At 37.9% G+C, this 5758-nt stretch overlaps 1 protein-coding gene and 1 pseudogene across 1 annotated transcript in view; both read left to right on the forward strand.

Annotated features, from left to right (window-relative positions):
- LOC141579219 (zinc finger protein 81-like) overlaps window positions 1-5758 on the forward strand; it is a 70035-nt pseudogene that overhangs the window by 57477 nt on the left and 6800 nt on the right.
- Window positions 1-5758, forward strand: part of LOC141579218 (uncharacterized) — a 75610-nt gene that overhangs the window by 56815 nt on the left and 13037 nt on the right. The window lies entirely within an intron of this gene.

The following is a 5758-nucleotide window of genomic DNA, read 5'->3' on the forward strand; positions in this document are numbered from 1 at the left end:
CCTACCTCCCCTGGAGACCTTCCAAAACCAGCAGGCAGTTCTGCCCTAGATTCCTATGAAATCACTGCCTCTGCCCTTGGACCTGGCACATATTAGATTCTGTGTGTGTTTCCCAAGAGAATAAAGTGTCTTTTTCCCTCAGTCCTGTGGGGATCCTGAAGTTAAGTCCTGCTGGCCTTCAAAACCAGTTGCCCTGGGATCTTTTCCTCCCAATGCCGTAACCCTGGTTTGTGGAGCATAATGTGGGGCACAGAACGCTCACTCCTGTGAGAGGGCCTCTGTTACTTAATTAATCTTCAGTTTGTGGGTTGCCCACTCAGTGGTTTTGGGGCCCAGATTATACCACAAGCACTCCCTTCCTACTGTCCCTCTGTGGTTCCCTCTTTATGTTTCCAGTTGAAGAAGATCTTTTTTCCTAAGTTCCAATCTTTTTTCCCCAGTGGTTGTTTAGCAGTCAGTTGTGGTTTTGTTGTAGTCATGAGGAGAGGCAAGCTTGTGGTCCTACTACTCCACCATCTTGACTCCTCTCTCTGATGGATTCTTATAGCTAACTATTCTCACTTTATAGGAAAACAATATTCTCCTGAACATATTGAGGATTCTATTTAGAATATTTCAAAACTTTCCCTTATTTTTGTACTTCCCTCCTTACTCTTCAGTCATTCTGTTCATTCTGGTGGCTTACTTTTAATGCTTTAGTTTTTTCTTCTTGTTTGTTAAGTCATCATTTTCCTCCCCTGTTTTTCTCTGATGATCTAGTTTGATTAGCACAGGTGACTTGGTAGGTAAGGATGCAGATATGGATGTATCTTACCAGACTCTCACCAGAAGTTTCTGTAGGTGAGTGGGTAGGGGATGGACATGGGAGGACTCTCCTTCAGCCCAGGCAGAAAGGAGGCAGGGAAGCAAGCAGGAGGTCCCTCTTCAGTTCTTGAAACGGAGAATGGTATATCCTGAAATTAGAGCACTAAGATCTGTTTCATTAAGTAGTTGCTTTAAACAAAACTACATGCTATTATGGAGGATTGAAGTTTGAGGAGCTGCATTTCTTAGTTGGCTTCACTTTGGGCAGAACTGTCTGTATTGTCCATATACAGTCATCCCTTGGTCTCTGCAGGAGGTTGGCTCCAGGACCTCCTATGGATACCAAAATTTGCAGAAACTCAAGTCCCTTACATAAAATGGTGTAGTATTTGCATAAAACCTACTCACATCTTCCTATGCATTTTATTTTTTAATGTTTTTTCAGTTTTGAGATAAAATTGACATATGGCACTGTATAAGTTTAAGGTGTACAACATAATGATATGACTTACATCATGAAATGATTACCACAGTAGGTATAATGAATATTCATCATCTCATATAGATACAACATTAAAGAAATAGAAAAAAATGTTTTCCTTTTGCTGAGAACTCTAAGGATATACTATTCTTAATGATTATCATTTATAACATACAACAATGTTAATTATCTCTATCATGTTGTACATTACATCCCTAGTACGTATAACTGAAAATTTGTACCTTTTGTTTACCTTCATCTAATTCCCTTGTCCTGCCTCCCTACCCCATCTCTGGTAGCCACAAATCTTATCTCTTTTTCAATGAATTTGTTTGCTTGTTTTTGAAGTATAATTGACCTGTAGAACTATGTTAGTGATTCTGTATACAACATAGTGATTCTGTATACATTTCACAATGATCACCATAAGTCTAGTTATCATGTTACTATACAAAGATATCATATAATTATTGACTATATTCTCTACACTGCACATTTTATACCCATGATTCATTTATCTTGTAAACGGAAAGTTTTTGCCTCTTTAATATCCCTCACCTATTTCACATGGAATATAATATGTATGTGCAGTCAGACTGTAATAATCCTACCTAATAAAACTGAAAAGGAAAAAAAAAACTATTCCTCACCTATTTCTCTCCTTACCTCACCTACCTCTCCTCTGGCACCCATCTGTTTGTTCTCTGTATCTATGACTTTGTTTCTGTTTGGTTGTATTTGTTCATTTGTTTTGTTTTTCAGATTCCACATATAAGTACAATCATGTAGTATTTGTATCTGATTTATTTCACGTAACATAATACTTTCTAGGTCCATCCAATGTTGTCATAAATGGCAAGATTTCATTCATTTTTATGGCTGAGGAATATTCTGTTATGTATATATGTACATATATACCATATCTTCTTTATTCAGTCATCTGTTGATGGATGCTTAGGTTGCTTCCATGTCTTGGCTATTGTAAATAATGTTGCATTGAACAGAGGGGTACCAATTTCTTTTCAAATTAGTATTTTCATTTTCTTCAGATAAATAACCAAAACTGGAATTGTTGGGTTATATGGTAGTTCTATTTTTAATTTTTTGGGAAGTATTCATATTGTTTTCCATATTGACTGCACAAATTTACATTCCCACCACTAGTGCATGAAGGTTCTCTTTTCTCCACATCCTTGCCAACCCTTGTTATTGTCGTTTTGATAATAGTCATCTGACAGTTGTGAGGTGATATCTCATTGTGGTTTGATTTGCATTTCCCTGATGCTTAATGCTGTAGAGCACCTTTTCATGTGCCTGTTGGCCATCAGTATGTCTTTGGAACAATGTCTGTTCAGTCCCTTCCCCATTTTTAATTGTTTTTTTTAATGAATGTCAAGTTGTGTGAGTTCTTTGTATATTTTAGGTATTAACCTCTTGCCAGATATATCTTTTGCAAATGTCTTCTCCCATTCAGTAGGCAGCCTTTTCATTTTGTTGATAATTTCCTTCAATGTGCAAAACCTTTTTAGTTTGATGTAGTCCCAATTGTTAAGTTTTGCTTTTGTTTCCCTTGCCCAAGCAGACATATCCAAAACATATTGCTAAGACTGATGTCGGAGAGTGTACTGCCTGTGTTTCCTTGTAGAAGTTTTATGGTTTCAGGTCTTACATTTAGGTCTTTAATCCATTTTGAGTTTATTTTTGTATGTGGTGTGAGAAAATAGTCTAGTTTGACTCTTTTGCATGTAGCTCTCCAGCTCTCCCAGCACTATTTATTGAAGAAGCTATATTTCCCCCATTGTATATTCATGCCTTCTTTATGGTAGACCCTCCCATATAATTTATATAGTCTCTAGATTACTATAATACCTAATACAATGTAAATACTATGTAAATAGTTGTAAATACAATGTAAATTCTACAAAAGTAATTGCTGGTGTTTGGCAAATTCAGTTTTTCCTTTTGGAACTTTCTGGAATTTTTCCCCCAAATATTTTCAATCCGCAGTTGGTTGAATCTATGGATGCTGAACCTCGGCATATGAAGGGCTGACTTTGTAGATTTATCTATTTTTTTTAAATGTGTCCCAGCTTTAGAGAATGGCTGCTCATCAGCTTTAGTCTTAACTAACTGCTGGGTCTCCACAGACTAGGGGGCCACCAAGGTGCCCTGGCAGTCTTGTTTTGGCAGTGAGTCACCCATCCGACTACCTGTGCTGACCCCCACCTGGTTTGAAGGCTTAGAGCTTGGTGGTCTCTGGCTGTGGTTGGAAGCTGCCACTTCTGCCTACCTGTGTTTCTATAAATTGTAGGCACCATGCCTCTAGTTTCCTTCGTCTGATGTTTTTTGCTGATATTATCCAGAAGTTACATGAAATTGTCTTTTTTAGTGTATTCTGTTACTTGCACATTTGTTTGTTTTATTTTTGTTTTATTGTTTCTTCCACTTCTATTATTGGAGGCATCAGAGGCAGATGTGTGTTTTAAGTCCATTATCTTTAATTGGAAATGTCAGATATTTGTGAAATTGTGCTCATTATTTTCCACTATTCTCTGTCATCTGATTGTGTTCTCACATTTCAGGAAATTTCTTCTCAGCCTTCATAGCCTACTTTTCTTTTTTCTTTTTTCTACCAGCCACTCAGATATTGGTGTTCCCTCACATTCTGTGCTGGTATCTCTTTCCTCAGTCTGTCTCATTGCCATTTTCACCCACATCCTTATTTTCATTCTAGACCCCTCTCCTGAACTCCAGAATCATCTGTCTCACCTTTAAGTGAGTATTTCCACTTCCATGTTTTGAAGACATTTGGAGTCCTGTATGTATGTCTAGTATCCATTTCATTGTCACTGCTCTTCCGTTTCTCCAGACTTGACAAATTTTCCAGAACCTCCAGGGCAGATTGCACAGACACTCTGGGAGTAAACTCTTCCTCTGTCCCTTTGCTCAGCAAGTTCCCTGTGTAGAATCTTCACTGCTGCCCCCCTTAATTTAGTCAATCCAGCTCCACCCTACTCTGGGATCATTGCTCCTTCAGTGACAATTAATTTGTATAACTGGGACAGAAGTGTGTATTCCCACTGCATGATTTGCTTCCTGCTGTTCATAGCAGTGACCTGTGGTGAGTGGAGGTGGGGGAAGGGAGGAGCAAGTCCCCAGGGGGGAGTCTGTAGGATGGTTCTGCACACATCATATATTGTCAATCCTTTAGGGCATGGGAAGAAAATATTAGCTGGTCTATTTACATTTTTATCTGAAAAATAACAGAATTAAGCTCTCTTCAAATGTGAATTGACAGTATTTTATTTAATTTATAGATAGATATAAATAAAACTGATGATTGCTCAAGAATTTTAGAGATTTAGGTGAGTGATTAAATATTTGGAGATCTCTAACAGGATTTAAGTCAAATAGATGAGCTTGTTTCCTGCCCAGAATCTCTTCACCCTGCCTCTGCAGCCTTTATTTTATCACAGGTTCAGACCTGCTCTCCTGTCCTGTTGTGCAGTCTGTTGACTTACCACATTTTTTCAGGTCTTCTTAACTTTCATTGATGTTTTGCCATATTTTTATAAAGAAACTGCTATTTACATTTAATCACTGAAAGTTTTATCTGCTCTGTCAAATCCAAGGTGCTAACACTCTCACGTGAACTTGGATAGAACCCCTGTATGATCTCTGTCTGCTTTACACAGATTTGTGCTGTGGGTCCTTTAAGTCCTATGTTAGGTATGTCTTTATATGTTTCATTATAAGATTAAGTTTTTTCAGACCAGGAAGAGTATATTATTCAACTTGGAATTCCCCAAAACTAGTACAGATCTGGGCACATGAGGGCATGCAGATATTTTTCCCTTAAGTAATAAATTAATTCACCAGTGGTATTTCTACTGTGATTTCTGTTTTTACTCACAAAGTGTAACACAAAACAAGTTATATAGTAGAGGTCCTTTGTAACATTTCTGGTCAATTTGCAATAGTAAAAATGGTAAAAATTAGTATTTAAACTTTTTTTCCCACATCACCTGATTCAGACCATTTCAGATTGAGTAGAAATATGTGTCCCTAGGGATCATTGTCATTCAGAGATGTGACTGTGGGCTTCACCTGGAAAGAATGGAAGCAGCTGAACCCTGCTCAGAGGGCCCTGTACAGGGACGTGATGCTGGAGACCTACAGCCACCTCATCTCAGTGGGTAGGTAGCACTTGTTTCCCATGTAGACCCTCAGTACACATGTCCTTTTTTATTTACCTGTGGAAGTTTTGTAGAATATAATAATGTTTAGGTTGGGGATTCAGAGGTAAAGGACAATTTATCCCTTGTGGGTACCAGAAAGAATGTGTTGTCCTCTGTCCCACAACAGTATTAAATGAGCATTTTTAATTGTACTGTCTTTGAGTTATACTGTCCTCCTCCTTCAAAGGCCCCAAAACTCATCCAGTTTGTCTCATGATACAATTCTCATTTACAG

Source organism: Camelus bactrianus, chromosome 11, assembly GCF_048773025.1.
Source record: "Camelus bactrianus isolate YW-2024 breed Bactrian camel chromosome 11, ASM4877302v1, whole genome shotgun sequence".
NCBI classification, from domain to species: Eukaryota; Metazoa; Chordata; class Mammalia; order Artiodactyla; family Camelidae; genus Camelus; species Camelus bactrianus.